Consider the following 15,181-nt stretch of genomic DNA (forward strand, 5'->3'; position numbering starts at 1 on the left):
AAGGAGACAGCGAATATTCTAATAAGCTTGCTTTTGTCTCCTGGCACCATTCTGAAATCAGGGATCAGTGAAGGAATTGGGGCCTCATGAATGCCCATTCTTATGGCATCCTATGGCATAACTACTAGGGAGGCAGTCACCATGGACACAAACAGCCCACTTCCTCTCTGGGAGCACAGTTTGTCACCTTCTGCAATATTCTCTTTTCCTTGACAAGAGCCTGCTATCTTTATGCGTCAACTCAGATCTCCTAGCCTTGTGTGATCCAGTTAAAGGGCTAATAACAGACCACGCATGAATTCATTTAAGAAGATGTAATTTAGTGCTAAATTTAGACCCTTGAATTCGTCTACCGTAATTGCTTCAGTGGGATTAAAGGTCGTGATGTCAAAGTCGATTGGAACGCATTTCCCGTTTACCTCTGTGGCAATGGCCTTTGCAGTCCCTTTAGCTCTCTTGAAATCACAAGCCTCCAGCTATAGAGGTTGGTCACTCTTCCCTGATGCAGTGATATCTGGGCCTTTCATGAGGCCAAAGGGCTTCTCCATCCCCCTGTTGTCTCAGGGTCCTTACTCTATTGCTTTCTCATGGGTGTTTTGGCTTACACTGCACCGGGCACTTGAAGGCTATACCCTCGTACCTTTCTGCTGGCAAAGCATCATTATTTGAACAGCCCCGGTCAGGCATTACTGGTTAGACTTGTATGTTGGAACCAAAATAAAGGAATCTCTAAGTGAAGAGGGAGATCATATTAGTGTAAGCAGGGCAGGAAACTCGGGTCACGAGGTACCATATTGAATGGCTATGTGGGTACAACTCGGAACATCTGTATCTAACAATTATAAGAACATGTTTGCATTATTTATGATGGAGTTTTGAAAAATAATTCAGATGTATAGGCTTAAAGGGATCTATTAGATGATACTGAAGGACATTAGAGATCTGCATGTTAATGGTAGCGCAGTGGACTAATTCGGACTCCATGCTTGGCCCATGTCTTGTTTTGCAGGTGTAAACTAACAGGCCCTATTACAAGGACAATTTGGGGAGAGCAGGTTTGTATCAGGTTTGTATCAGTTTGTATCACGGAACCCATATTCCTGGCTGCTATGACACTAAGGATGTGGATCCTTGACTTAAGCAAAACCAGTCAGGAAATTCTCTTTTAGCTTCCTTGTTGTCACAAAGCTACAGGCATGAGGTAGTTGGACCCCAGGGTTCAGTGTAGGAATTTGTTCTAATTAGGCTTGGCTTTGTCCTGCAGAAAGCAGACAGGGAAATATCTAGGTAAGAGGGAGACTGCGTTTTCTGTCATCAAGACTGAGGCTTGGATGATGAGCTGTCTGTGACTCTCAGGGCCTCAGGGCCTTTCTCTACCATTTCCACAGTAGTAGGAAAGGAAACTGGCTTTTAGGGCAAGGGGTAGGGAGGAGCAGTCTTGATTTGTATAGCATTTGCTTAGTTCCTATGGAGAAAATATTCCTACCATGAACAGTTTCAAGCCACAAGGATTTCACAAGGAGCTTGCAAAATTCCTAAATATTGAACGGTCTGCTGTCTCAAGCATGTAAGAGCCCGTTCGTTCTGCCTCCCAGTTCATGCTTCAGAAGGACCACCCTCCATCCAGACATTAGGGTTGTGTTTCAGCAAACAGCAAGGAAGAATCCGGAAGCAAAGGATATTCTTTGTTCTCATTTCCAGTTGAACTCCCTCTGTGAGCCCTCACTGGCCAAACTTACATACATGACACCTAGGTGAGAAAGGTCTTTATTTGGGGCTGCCATTTTCTACCTTAAAATTTAGATGTCTTGTTACTTTTTATAAAGCATCTGGTGAAAATGCATCTGGTGAAAAGCTAGCAGTCTCTCACTCATAGCAAACTCTGATTTAAATGGCAAAGAAGGCAGTTTTCAGTGGGGAATTGAATGAGTCTCCAGGAGGGTAAGCAACTCGAGATAGCTGACAATATGGTTGTTGGCTATTATTTAATTTTATTGTGATAACAACAGCCCCTTTCTTCCTCTCTGGAGCGTCAAATCACCTGAGGGACCAATGATGGACTCAAGCAAATGAAAATCAAATGTCCCTTGCTACAGACCAAGCAGTTTTGGAGAATGGCCACCTACTTCTCAGTAACAAGAGCATTAGTAACTTCAGCTCACATATGAATGAAGCTATCTGGTTAAAGATGCACTTGCAAAATCGCCAGCCTGCCCGTATTCCCGTATTCCCATCCTCATTTTGCTCTGGTAAAGGCGGCATCGTTAGAAGGCTCCCCTCACAAGTCCCCCCAAAATGGAAGGAGCTGCACTAAACATGAGTAGCGTCTCTCAAACGCACTCAGTAGGTGATTAAGACAGACTGAAGATTAGGAACAAATGTCATGTTAGTGCAAACACATTGGAACTTGGCAAGTATGTGTTATTATCTGTTACTTAAGTCTCTCCCACCCTGTGAGGTTTAATCATCCAACCGTTGGCTTACATGAAATTCCTCTAATCCTTACCATCACGTGCATTTACTGAAATGAATACCAGGTTTTAGAAATAATAAAACAGTTCCTGAAAGAATGGTAATCTACAGCTGTACCGTATGGATCAGAGCCTGGATTAAAAATAGGTGTTCGCTGGGCAGTGGTGGCGCACGCCTTTAATCCCAGCACTTGGGAGGCAGAGGCAGGCGGATTTCTGAGTTCGAGGCCAGCCTAATCTACAGAGTGAGTTCCAGGACATCCAGGACTATACAGAGAATCCCTATCTGAAAAACCAAAAAATAAATAAATAAATAAATAAATAATAAAAAAATAAAAAATAAAAATAGGTATTCCGGGCCCCTTCTAAGTCCCCTTCACCCGTGAAAGAGACACGTGAGGCAGTGTTCGGGTAGTTACCACAGAGAGGCTTTATTCTCGTACCAGCTGAAGTGGAAGACCCCGAACCCGGAAGAGGCACTGCTATATGTACCGTAGAGTGGCGTGTTTACTTCTGATTGGCTGTTCACTCATTACCCCTTGTTACGCCTCTGGATTGGCAGTGGCTTGGCACGCTTTCGTCTCTTGCACCTGCGCAGTTAGTTGTTTACTTGTGAGAGCACAGGATGCCAGCACCATCTTGTAATGGCGGATGTTATCACCGCTAACCGTGGCTCCCATAAGACTCTATGTGTAAGGAAGGGTTGGCACAGACGGGATTTTTGTGCAATGGTCAAACACGAGGCTGTTCATGAAGCCAAGGCAAGCTCTCTGATGGGGTGACAGCATGGAGAACGTTTTAGCCCAGGCTAAAACGTTCATGGATCCAGTGAGAATGTGGTGGTGGAAGAACTGAGTACCACAAACATCTTGCCAAAGTATCTGTTGGACAGCAACAGGAAACCAGACAAGAGCAGGTTACCTGGGAGTAAGGTGTGGATAACCACACCAGAGTAGTATTTAGTTAACAGAGCAGGGCATTGAAGGTATTGAAAAAAATATATACTATTTTTCACAGATTATTCAGGAAGAAGTATTACTCTCTGAAATTTTCATTTCCATGGCCCAACAGACTCCCTTTTCTCTTTAATCCCATTAAGCTAAGGAGCCCTGACTAATACACCTGACTAATAGGGTACAGAGAAAGGATCCTCAGACATGTGGGTGTATTAGAAAGGCTTGCTAAACTGCCAGATGCTGACCTTTCCTCCACAGTGTCTGATGTGGTAAAGCAGGGTACAACCCAATAATGTCTGTCTTTGAAATGGGTGCCGATGCCTCTGGAACTGGAATCGCTTGTTAGTAGTCACTGGTATAAACAAACCCTGCCAACCATGCATGAGTGAATGAATGAATAGGAGTAAATTCTTTAGTCCATAAAATAAGAGATTACATCCAATGGTCCAGGATTGTAATTATAGCTGCTTGGGAGGTTGAGGCAGGAGGATCACAAGTTTCCTGACCTTTCTGATCTATACAATGAGTTCAACGTCAGCCTTAGCTACATAGTGAGACCCTTGTCAAAGTTAGGACTGGGAGATGTAGCTCAGTGATTACGACCCATGTGGAAGGTCCTCAGTGAGATGCCTAGTCCTTCAAAACAGACAAAAATGCAACAGAATAATGAAATAAACGAGATGGAATTGTCTCTGAGATTTGTTTCTATGAGTCCAAACTACAAAATGCCCTATTTATATAGTTTTGCATTTGTTAATTTATTACATGTGTGCACACGGGGCTGGGACACATGTGCCATGGTGCACGTGTGGGGTTAAGAAGAAACCTTGAAACCTGTGGTTCTCTCCTTTTACCATGTGTGGCGGGAAATCAAACTTAGGTGGGCAGGCTTGGCAGCAAACATATTTGCTGTCTGTGCCATCTTGCTGGCCTCTCTCTCTCTCTCTGTGTGTATATATATATACATATATATATATATATATATATATATATATATATATATAAACATACATACACACATATATATACATATATACATATATACATATATACATATATACATATATATAAATATATAAACATATATACACACATATATATACATATATGCATATATATATATTCCATCAAATAAACACTTTGGCGTTTACTGAGATTTCTTTTATCCTTTTAAATGGATGATTTTACAGGGTGGGACTTTTGTTCACATACAGGTGGGAGTCTGAAAGTGTAAAATTGGGCCTACTTTCGTGAAGATGAGATATCTTCTTAAACATGGTTTGTCCACATTCTCACGTTTAACAAAACGAGAGAGAGAGAGAGAGAGAGAGAGAGAGAGAGAGAGAGAGAGAGAGAGAAGCTAATCCAAAACTTACCCACATGTCTTCAAAAGGCAGAAAGAAAAGGGATGAGGCCTTTTTTTTTTCTTCTAAAGAAAAAGTTGACCCAACACCAGAAACTCTGGAGTCCGTTTACCCAAATCGTCAGAAATTTTCAGCCCCAAGAAAATATTTACCCAACTCATACTTATCCAAAACAGCCAGCTAGATGGCAGGCCTAGGGAGTCAAGGCTCAAACTCTCCACACAGAGGCCCAGGCAGGCTGGTGTAGCCACAGGCTGGGGGCAGGGCAGTTGTTAGCATTTGCAGGCTCAGCAAAGGCCTGCTTCTTCTAATTGACCTCCGTGCTTTTGGCTAAGGGAAAGCAGGTCCAGACAGGAACAGCTGCTGGCAGCCTTGAAGAGAACCCTGTCCAGACTTTGGGGATTTCCTGAATTTCATTTTGAGTGATTCGATATTATTTGCACACATTTCTGGCTAAACCTATTATATTGTAAATTGCTTTGCAGCGGGCTGCGTCTTATTCATCATTGTCCACATAGTAACTATCTGTCAGTCACAGGCTCAGTTCCTATTTATGTTCTAGAACTGAGCGCTGATCATTGTAAACAGAGTTCGTAATATCACAGGTAGAAGCTTCTGGAAGACAAGGACGGGCATATTAATGTCCACACTGCTAAAATCCGTCTTTTATTCTATCCTACCTCACACGTTTTGATCCACTGCTTACCATGGTTTGACCACGTCTGCCGATAGATAAATTCTTATTTATTTGTGAAACCCGAGTTCAGTCGTTGTACTAACTCTGTCCCTTAGGTGTCTTATTTTCCCGAAGGGAAAAAATTAATTGTTTACACATCTATGGACTATGCCCTACCTAAGGAAAGCGGCTACAGTTTGACATTTTGCAACGAATTTGCAACTACAGTGTGGGCAAAGCCGGCAGCTGCTGTACCGTGCAGTTTTCGCAGGTTCCAGGAACCTCCCCTGCAGTCTGCCTGCCTGTTTTCGGATTTATTCTCGCACAGGCTGGATCTCAAAGTTCTGCCGCCCACTCAGCTCCTTGAGGAAGGTCATTCTTGAAGCTCCAGCAAACGTTTATTTTAGAGCTAAGGAATTTAGACCTCTGCTTTTAAGGCTGTTTTGATAGAAGAACTTGAGGCCTAAAGAGAGACAGAAGCGCGGGGGAGGGTGGAGATAAAGGGTTTATCTCAGGCCGGGCAAAGATAAACTTGGCTAAGTTTCTAGCTTCTTTGCGAAGAAGCTTTCTAAATGCGTTCAGTGAAACACCCAGTGCACATGGGGGCTCGCACTAACTCTTGGGGGCTACAGAGGGGACAGTAACACTGTTTTCCGATATTCACACACGTTGGAGCTGGTTTGAATCGGTTGAAGATCTCAGCGGTGACCGCAGTAGAAATCGTGTTTAGAAATCGTGTTTGTCTGAGGTGGCTTGGAGACCCATGATCTCAAGGCAGCCACATTCAAAATGTTAAAATATTGCCGGGCTTTCCTGGAAGAGATCATTAAGTCACTTCTGCACCTGATCAGGAAGCTGTTCCAGTTGCACACCGCTGAGATCTTGATTTGTTATTATTCCTGGCTATTGGCAGCCTCGGTTCCCCCCCCCCCCGCCCCCCCACTCCCCCCTGCCAGGGTCAAGATAGGCTAGTCAGTAAAAATTATCCACCACTTCCCCCCCCCCCGCCCCCCACCTTTTTTTGTCTTTTCAGAAAAGGGCATGCTGCCTCTGCTTGTTGCCATGGCCTGAATCTCATCCGGACATAGGGAATCATTTGCTTTGCTTTTAATTATTTCATTTCTAGGTCTGACCAGAATGAACTTTGTGTTCTGTGGTTGTGAATTCTTTAAATGCACGTCTTAGTAACTACTGTCAGGGCTGAAATACCTAAGAGAATGTTGTTAAGCCGGTTCAAGCCAACGGAAATAAGAAACGGAAGATTGGAAAAGGAGCAGGTAAATTATCAAATAGATTGGACCCTGGATCCATACTTAATTTTTAGAGGTTTTTTTTTTTTTTTTTTCTTTCTACCTAAATAAGAATCCAATAGCCTTTGGCAGTCTATTCTCTCTCTGTGTGGGTTTTAATAGATTACCATTCTCTCATACATAGTTTAGCAGATTTTTTTTTTCTCAGTGTTCACCCAGGAAACATGCTGATATTAAATTTCTGAACCTGCCTTCCTTGTTTTTCCACAGAGTGGAGCTGTGACCACATTAAGATGACGCAGACAGGTTTGTGAACATGAAAGATGAAGGAAGTGATACTGAGAATTGACCAGGAGTTTCTGTTTATCAATTGTCTGGAGAAAGGAAATAACTCATCAGGTTTAGTCTGAAAATCAGGGTGCTGAAATCAGGCTGGAAGATCTTAATCCACTAGGAATGAAAGATGAACGGCCGGGGGGCCTGGCCCGTGACAAGTCATTTCTTTACTTGGGAATACAGCCTTATCGCACAGCGGTTTGAAATATTCTCTTCAAAGAGATAAGTTGTTTGTTTTTGAAAATTGTGCCTTCCAGGTGTGCTGTGTCTAACAAAGCATTGGCATTAGGTAATTTTGAAGAGGAGGTCCTGTTGTCAGGGGCCACTGGGTTACTTGACAAATATTTACTAAAATATGTTTTGTGCCAGGAACTGGTCTCGAACACATGGACAGAGCATAGGACAATGGGTCAGATGACTCTGCCCATAAGGAGCTTTCACTTTAGTGGGAGGAGACAGAGAGTTAAAGTACAGCAGTGGGAGGGTAGATAGGGCTGGAGGTTGACTTGGGGATTGAGGACGGCTGGGTACATACAGGGGCTGCATACAGGGAAGAAAGCATTAGACAAGCATGTGTGTGTGTGTGTGTGTGTGTGTGTGTGTGTGAGAGAGAGAGAGAGAGAGAGAGAGAGAGAGAGAGAGAGAGAGAGAGAGAGAGAGGAGGGAGAGAGGAGACAGGAGAGGAGATAGAAAGAGAGACAGGAGAGAGGAGAGGGAGGAGGGGAGAGGAGATAAGAGAGAGAAATAGAGAGAGAGAGACAGAGAGAGACAGAGACAGAGAGAGAGACAGACACCGAGAGAGAGAAACACAAAGAGCATGATCGAGCAGGGGTTAAACTCAGCATGGATGAATCAAGGCCAGGAGGCTGGGATGAGCTGGGCAAGCCACTGAAAGGAGGTGTGGCTGGAAAGACAGGGAGACTGGGCCCCTGGAGGCTCCGTGGCCTTTAAGAAGTCATGCTGCTGTCCGTTGCTGGATGTTTTATACAGGAAGCATGAGGTCTAATACAATTAGAAAAAGAATTTGTCTGTTGGGTAGAGAAAAAAGGAGGGCAGTCGAGGCGGCTGGCGGATGTGTAGTGAACTTAACGTCAGCAGGGACAGTGAAGACGGCATGATTGTTTTAGAGACACTACAGTCCAGGCTACAGGAGCTTTGATGGTCAGGTTCTAGACTCTGAGAGGCAGCGAGCACTAAAGGGTCTTGTAGTCCTTTTGTGCGTATGTGTTCATGTGTGCCTACGTGTGGATGTAGGTGCGCATGCGAGTATGTGGACACAGCGTCTCTGTTCGGTGGCTCACCCCTTTATTCTCTTCAGTAAATTTTCATTAAAATTCTTAAGAGCATTTCATATCATCCATTTTGATCATTTTCTTCTCTCCTCCCTCAACTCTTCCCAGATCTACCAGTGTGCTATCTATTTTCCTCTCTTTTTCTTGTTTCTTTTTTAAGCCTTTTTCAGATTGCTCAAATATCTTTTGTATCTGGGACCAACCCTTGGAGCATGGTTAATCTACCAGGGGTCATACTCTTAAAGAAAACTCCCTCTCCCTCTCCTCCTCCCCCTTCTCCCCTTCCCCCTCTCCCTCTCTCCCTCTCCCTCCCTCTTCCTCTCTCCCTTTCTCCTCCCGTCACTCCAACCCCCCCCCCCCCCATCCCAGAAGGTATCAGTTGCAGTAACAAACCCTTGCTTGTAATCTGGGATTTCATTGGCCTTGAGCTTCTGCAGGCCTTATGCATGCTACCACAAAGAGTGGTAGTATACATGCACCCACACCATTGAGTTTAGAAACTACTGTTTCCTGATAGTCATCCGACATCTCTGGCGCTTAAATCTTTCAGTTATCTTGTCCCGTCCTTGATGATCCTTTGGAGGCTTTGGGGGCGGGGGCGTGATCGTGATCGATGTTCCATTTGAGGATGTTCTCTCTTCAGTCTCTTATTCTCTCTTGAAGTCAAGGGTCTCTGTTAATTGTCATCTGATGCAAGAAGAAGCTTCTCTGGCGAGGGTTGAGTTGTACTAACCTATAGTTATCAAAATTAAGAAGCTAGTAAGCAGTTTATTACTTTATCCACTTCGCAGGACAGTAGCCTAACGTCCTCCCCTAGAGTTAGTGATCTGTCTAGCCACTTGTTCTTGACTCTGTTAATGGTGCTGGGTATGGCTTCCATCTCAAGGAGCAGACCTTAAATTTAGTCAGAAAGTGATTGGTTGCTTCTATAACATTTCCAGCATTCCCACTGGTGGGCGTACCTTTCCAGACCAGTTGTTCTGTCACTCACTGGGCTCTCATCTGGGTGGGTCTGGCGATTGCTTTTCTTCTCTGTCACTGTACTTGCACGATCTAGCACTAGAAAAGCTAGCCTGTAGGAATGGAACTTTAAGGTGGGGAACCAGCTTGGTTTTACCATAGTCTATGACTCAAACATTGGTGTCTTCAACATAGAGTTGAACATTAAGTTCTGGGAGCGTAAGCAAGGAGTAATAGCAATAGTCTATAATGTTGGGAGGTGTGGTCTACATAATTCCATTGGCCAACAACTCCAAAACAGGTAACCTAATTGTGGCGGTTTGAATAGGCATGGCCCCATAAACTTGTGTGTTTGAATGCATGGTCCATAGAGAGCAGTACTGTTAGGAGGCTTGGCCTTGTTGGAGTAGATGTGGTTTTGTTGGAGGAAGTGTGTCACCACTGTCAGGTGGGCTTTGAGGTTTCCTAAGCTCAAGCTACACCCAGTGTGGCTTACAGTCACTTTTGAAGCCCGTGGATCAAGATGTAGAACTCCCTGCTCCATCTTCAGCACCGTGTCTGCCTTCACACTGCCATGATGATAATAGACTAAATTCTGAAACGGTAGGCCAGCCCCGATGAAATGTCTTCCTTCTTTGTAAGAGTTGCCGTGGTCACGGTATCTCTTCAGAGCAATAAAACTGGAGCTAAGGCATCAGTCCTGGCAATGGTCTGTGATGTTCCCATTATAGTGTTACTTCATTTAAACTCTTTTAAGCTTATGTATGTTTATACGTTCGTATGTATATATGTATGTATACTATATATGCATACATTTTAGGAAGCTTCTACAGTATTAGGTTTCTATATACATTCTTTGAAAGACCTTTAGATTAATTTTTCCTCCCCATACTCATTCTGCTACCCAGCCTTCCTATCCCCTGCTCCATTTAATCCTTCCTCTTCCATTACTCCTCTTTATGCCTTTATATTGTTACATTCTATCACCCATCCTTGAAAGCCCCTCCCCCATTGGCCTTTAATAGTTTCCCAACTTCTATGAGTTTTTTTTTTTCAAATGAAACATACATGTCTGAAGACCCAAAGCTGACATCCACATATGAGATTAAACATGTGATATTTGACTTTCTGGGTCCGGATTACCTCCTTTAGATTGATTGTCTACAGGGTTATTCCCATATCTGTTTAAAAAACCAAGCAAGTTTATATTAACATTTTTTAATTTGTTTAATTAATACTTTTATCTAGTGATATCTGTTGAGAACTCTTATGTGATGGTTTACTCCTTCATACTTAGTGGTCTGTAATTTATGACCTGTGTGGCATGTTAAAACTAATAAATTATTTCTTTAATTGATTTTTTTAATGACTGAATGATCCTAAAGAATCGAGATTCTAACAAATTTACTGCTCAGTAGATGACTGGATTACAACTTTCTTTTTGGCCAAATGGCTTGTTGGTTGGTTATAGGTTTCTTGGAATGTTAAAAGAATAGAAATAGTAGCTTTAAGAATAAGACAATAAGCTGATGGTCATTGCAGATGCCTTTAATCCTAGTACACAGGGGGCTGAGGCAGGGGAACCTCTGAGTTTGAGACTAGGTTGGTGTACACAGCAAGTCCCAGGACATCTGGGGCTACACAGAGAAACCCTGCCTCAAAAAGTAAAAAAAAAAAAAAAAAAAAAGGAAAAGAAAGAAAAGAAGACACAACTCAGTGTCACAACCCAGTGACACAACTCCAGCGAGGCCATGACTCCTAATCCTGCCCACAGCCTCTAACGGAAGAGGAAGTCATCAGACATATGGGCCTATGGCGGTGTTCTCATCCGAACCAACAAAGTGATAATGCTTTATTCCTACAAATATTGATAGTTCTATTAACTGTTCCTCCTGTGACTATGAACCAGCAAGTTTTTGGATTAAAACTGGACAAAACCTTATAAAAACAACATCACATTGATCCATTTGTCTATTTTCTCAGTCCAAAGGCATCTGCTGGTTTTTTTTTGTTGTTGTTGTTGTTTAAGTTTTACTTATTTTATTTCTATGAGTACACTATATCTTCAGACACACCAAAAGAGGGCATCAGATCCCATTACACATGGTTGTGAGCCATCATGTGGTTGCTGGGAATTGAACTCAGGACTTCTGGAAGAGCAGCCAGTGAGTGCTATTAATCACTGAGCCATCTCTCCAGCCCCAGCATCTGCTGTTTTTAAGTACTCTTTAAACCTTTCTGGATACAAAGACCTACACTGTCTCTTATTACTTACTGTCTAGCAGATACTATCAACCTCTCATGGTTAAAATGAGTAGTGGATGAGTTTGGTTAGATCAAGTCAGAAAGGTTTCGTGGCAAGTCTGAAAGGAGGGAGACATTATTTTCATGGGTGACCTTGAGCCATTGAAAGGATTTTTCCATGGGATAGCTCCATCAAACCTTGCATTTTTAGAACAAACAGTGTTGCAAAAGTGTGCAGATGCAAACACAGGTAAATAGGAATACCCTTAGCCCTGCCCAGACCTGTGCCTTTCGCCCTTGGCCTCTATCATATACAAAGCTATGCCTTGACCACTATGACTGACTTCAGCACCAAGTTGGAAAAAATAAGTAGAATAGAGACCCCCCATGAAGCTTCATAACCAAATGCTCCAAGATCAGTATAAGACAATTATTTAGTTAGTTAATATAAGTAATTTCTCAAGGTTACAGCTTAACTTCATTGGATGCCGTAACCCAAGCACTGCAACGGTATAAAAATGACTCTGTGACTGAACATCTGTGAACATCTGTGACTGAGCAGATACATTACCTGCCTCCTCATTCCACCTCTCAAAGGTAGCAGTTCTTAACCTGTGGGTTGCGACCATTGGAAAACACATATTCCCTCCATGGTCTTAGGAACTGAGACACAGCAGCAAAATTACAGTTAGGAGAAAGCAACAAAAATAATTTTATAGTTTGGGGCTCACCAACACATGAAAACCTGTATTAAAGGGTCTCAGCATTAGGAAGGTTGAGAGGCCCTGCTCTAAGGTCTGTCTTAGGAGGGAAACACACAGTCGTGAAGACTCGTGGCAATGTTCCAGTGAGGTTTAACGGTGGCTCATTAACTGCATCTAGATCTTTGGGGGGATCTTTTTGATGCTGTTTGCTTTCTTCTCTCGCTACCAAAGAGTTTGGTTTTCGAGCCACATCCTGGAGTAGCCTACTGGATTTTCTGATGGCCTAGTCTGTCGTTTTATAGGATATATGAATCCTGAGATTCAGGAAGCAGAAGTAGTAAGGCCAGGAAGAAAGATTAATAAAGATATTAAAAAGGAGTAGATAGAGGCTTCCAGTTTCTACTCCATGACACTTACATAATGCCACCAAGAAAAAGAATGAGAACAGCACATGCCAGCAAATGGCTTGTCAGTCCCCTCCTCTGGAGCTGCTTAGGGAGTCCCCAGATGTGGATCCCATCCTGATGGTTACCTTGGCACAGGCCATGTTTTGGCATGTTCCTTAAGAAAAAAACCAGTTTGGTACAACTTGTGTCATTAATTTTTTACTCTGCTACTTTGGTAAGATGTTCATTAGCTAACTCACAACTGTATTTATTTAGATTAATTATAGGAGAAGAGATTCTCTAGGCTAGGTTTCAGTGTTCATGAAAGAAAATCAAATAAGGGATGTGGCTTCAGAGTGGTGTGGAGAGAGAGCTGCATCTCAGTGATTCCCCGTGGTGTCAATAAATGCATCAGGAGAGTTAAATCCAATATAATAACCAGCAGTAGTTAAAACACTCATTTGAAGTGTCCTGGGGCTGGAATAAATAATGAATCATTATTATGAAGTGCTAGGTCCCTGGGGGAGCATGATCTTCCGACCAGCAAGAAATGGGATGAAAAGCATTTCTGGTCACTGAAGCCAAGTGAGAATCTGGCATCAGTCATCAATCCAGTCACGTTGCAGGCAACAGGAGACAGAGCCTCCTCCTCTCCGATAACCTATTGTACCTTCCCGTTTCTTATTTTTATGCTTTATATCTTCTGAACCCTGCTGAGTTTTCTTCTTTGGCCATAATGAGCTCTTCCCTCTAAAAATTGTTGACCACCATCTTTCCCACAGAGTTGCTGACAAATAAGACAAATTTACGGCCTGACATGGCCACATTGACAAGCCGTGTGCAAATAGAGCCGAATATGTGTTAGATAACTACAGGTCTACAATTCTTCAGTCCCTGTTCATATGAAAGCAACAGTACCATGTCTATAGGGCAGGGAGAGGAGGGGACAGACCTCTGTTCATATGAAAGCAACAGTACCATGTCTATAGGGCAGGGAGAGGTGGGGACAGGTCTTAGCCTTTAAGGAGCTTTCAGATTTGATTCAACATAATAGGATTTCTGTGCAGGTGTCAGGGCTAGAGCGATTTGGAGAATCTGGACAGATTCCACTGGGAGAGTATTTTAAAAGTAGATTTAAATTTAGAAGATGAGGCAGGAAGAGTTTGATTTTTGAGTGCCAGAGCACATGGTCTACGAATGTCAGTCTTCTGTAGGCTTATGAGCAGAATAAAGGGATTTTGTTTAAGACTAGGCAATTTTTTTTCTTCTTTGGTTGCTGTTAGCAACTCTATGAGATGGCATTTCCATTTATAATTCAGTTCAGTGCTGGGGATATAGTTCAGTGGTTAAGTTCATGCTTAGCATGCATGAGGGCATGGGATAAAACCCTGGCCCCTGTGTAGATGATGATGATGATGATGACGACGATGATGATGATGATGATGATAGACTTTCCTGCTGGAGGTATAGCTCAGTTCTTGGGGTACTTGCTTAGCATGCAAGCACTGCAAAACTGGTCATGGTGTGGTGGCACACACCTGTAATTCCAGCACTGAGGAATGCAGGACTTCAAGATCCTCCTTGGCAATATAGAAAATTCTAGGCCAGCCTGGGTTATATAAGACTCAGTCTCAAAAATGAGAAGATAACTAACTTTAGAATATGGCTAAGGATATGCTGTAGAGTCGAGTACCTAACAGACATAGCACGCTGATAGAACATCAGCTTCACTCACAGATCAACTACAGATCCCAGCTAGCCCACTCATTAGAGTTATGCTTCTATTTGAGTTATTTTATTCTTCATCTGTGACAGAGTAACCCAGTGGTGTTACTGAATGAGATTCCTTCTGAGAAGTGGCAATATTTATGGCATATAATATGTGCTAGATATTTTAAAATGAGACATATTTTCATGGAATTGTTACATTACTAATGATCCTAAAAAGAGGGATACCCTTTCTCACGTTTCCAACAATACATTTTACACCACTGGTGTAAAAAATGGTGTTTCCTTAAGATAATAATTCAAAACAGTTAGTTGTCTTAGTGTCTTAGTCTGGATTTTACTGCTGTGAACAGATACCATGACCAAGGCAACTATTTTTTTTTTTTTTTTTTTTTTTTTTTTTAAAGATTTATTTATTTAAATGACTACACTGTAGCTATCTTCAGACACACCAGAAGAGGCCATCAGATGGTTGTGAGCCACCATATGGTTGCTGGGAATTGAACTCAGGACCTCTGGAAGAGCAGTCAGTGCTATTAACCACTGAGCCATCTCTCCAGCCCCCCCACCTCGACCAAGGCAACTCTTATAAGGACAATATTTAATTGGGGGTGGCTTACAGGTTCAGAGGTTCCGTCCATTATCATCAAGGTACAAGCATGGCAGCATCCAGGCAGGCGTGGTGCAGGAGGAGCTGAGAGTTCTACATCTTCATCTGAAGACTGCTAGCAGAATACTGGCTTCCAGGCAGCCGAGATGAGGGTCTTAAGCCCACACCCACAGTGACACACTTCCTCCAACAAGGCCATACCTC

General features: G+C 42.8%; 1 long non-coding RNA gene across 1 annotated transcript; it reads left to right on the forward strand.

The window, feature by feature from the left end:
• The first annotated feature begins 1,014 nt into the window (after positions 1-1,014).
• LOC143435708 (uncharacterized) lies at positions 1,015-8,672 on the forward strand. The gene is made up of 3 exons (XR_013106170.1): positions 1,015-1,066; positions 6,594-6,744; positions 6,988-8,672. It is a non-coding gene; the product is annotated as an uncharacterized LOC143435708 (long non-coding RNA).
• The last annotated feature ends 6,509 nt before the right edge of the window (positions 8,673-15,181 follow it).

This window comes from Arvicanthis niloticus, chromosome 22, assembly GCF_011762505.2.
Source record: "Arvicanthis niloticus isolate mArvNil1 chromosome 22, mArvNil1.pat.X, whole genome shotgun sequence".
NCBI lineage: Eukaryota > Metazoa > Chordata > Mammalia > Rodentia > Muridae > Arvicanthis > Arvicanthis niloticus.